Here is a 1,852-nt window from a genome sequence, read left to right on the forward strand (position 1 = left end):
ACTTGGGTATGATGATACTTGGGTGGACTTCTCATGGTCGAGACCAAGAGGCAGTCTTGGTGGAACCTCTAGTGGGGGAGCTATGGTGGAAGGGACCTATATGACTTGATGATATATATGGTTTGGGTGACTATGGGCACTAGACCTGGTGGAGACTTGGATGAAGATGACCGATGTTGTGATTGGTCTACTTAGTTGGACAACATGGGCAACTTGAGTCATGCACATCGAGTTGGAGAGATGGAGCATGGCAGTCTTATGCAGGGACATTATGCAGGAGCACTTGTAGAGGTGTCACTTATGGGCATCCAATGAGGAGTGCCAACGCAGGGATGCTATGCAGGTGGATTTGCTGATGTGACATGGAGATATTTTACTTATGAGTCGATGGGGATGTTGTGCACTTATGTACAACAAGGCCATGGACTTGGTGGAGTTATGAGAAGAATATGGAGTATTCCTACTACATGGGGAGTTCAAGAATCTTGCAGAGACCTTTGGAGGCTGAGACATGTATGCTTGCTAGAATTTTGGTTGGAGATGAATCATAGAGCTCATGATGACATGAGGTTGTAACTTTTGGAGGCTTCATATGATAGTGGACTTGGAGGATCTGATGCATTGAGGAGCTGAGGTCAGTGACTTTGATGCAGTATGGGGTGCATACTCTTGAGTACAATTATGGGGTGTGCTTGAGAGAGTGACTTGATGTGGAGGATCGATATAAGACAATTTGGAGCGACGGAGTTGCAGCGATGGTGATGCCTTGGTGGCAACACTTGGGCATGGGTTGAGCCGAGACTTAACCACTTTTGATACATGGGAGCTAATTGGTTTCTGACCATGGGAAGCACATGGGAGATGAGACAGGTGTATACTTGTTTCTTTGGTAGACTTGAGGGATGGCACATTACAAATATGATGGAGGTTGCTTCATGGACCTAGATGTGGCATATTGGAAGTCGATTTTATGAGAGGATCTCTTCATTTTGAGATGGATTTTACACATATATAGATGATGATGTTGGGATAGATGAGACTGATTGACATGTAGCTCATTGACACCAACATCATGGACAACATGTTGAAGATGAGATGGGGACTACTTCAAGGAACTGGGCATGGCTTACTTACATTTTGATGGAGATGGAGATGGATTCTTGATCGAGTTGATGTTGTGGCAGGATGCTGAGAGAAACAATTGATAATGGCATAAGGAGGTGCATTTTTGTGATTTAAGCAATTGTACTAATCACCCAACTAGTTTGAGTCATGGAGGCTAGCAATATACTGAGATGTGTTAGAGTTGGATTGGAGTATCATGGCAGAAGTTCACACAATGATGATACATGATGGGGTCGACACGATATGTTGCAGTGAGCATGTAGCTCGAGTTTGAGGGACCAACCTTCCACGGTGGGGCAGCATGTGAAGATTGCGACGAAGGTGGTTGATGATTATGGATTGAGGAGACTTTCTGATTCATGGAGACATGAGCCTTTATGGTTTGTGTGGTTTGATGGTCTTGATGACAGATGGTTGCTAGGATGGAGAGTTGTCAAGGATAACAACCATTTAGAGTGGGGGAGTATGTCAAGCCCACGAGTCGGCGGTTGGCATGCGACGAATTGGGTGGGCACGCTCTCGGTTATGTGCGACAAGCCGGGTGAGTGACAAGTCGGTGAGCAGGCGAGTCGGTTGCGATGGAAGGTTGCGACGATGGAACGAGTTGGAGAAGTGCAACGAGTTGGGGTGATCGGTTAAAGGTGTCCGGGGCATGAGCACAACGAGCCAACAGAGGTCAAAAAACCGAAATTCGGCTAAGTGTGTGAACTTGGCGAAGGCGAACTTA

Source organism: Pinus tabuliformis, chromosome 1_1 (assembly GCF_031772625.1).
Source record: "Pinus tabuliformis cultivar Carrire ecotype Pingquan chromosome 1_1, CPIR1, whole genome shotgun sequence".
Lineage (NCBI taxonomy): Eukaryota > Viridiplantae > Streptophyta > Pinopsida > Pinales > Pinaceae > Pinus > Pinus tabuliformis.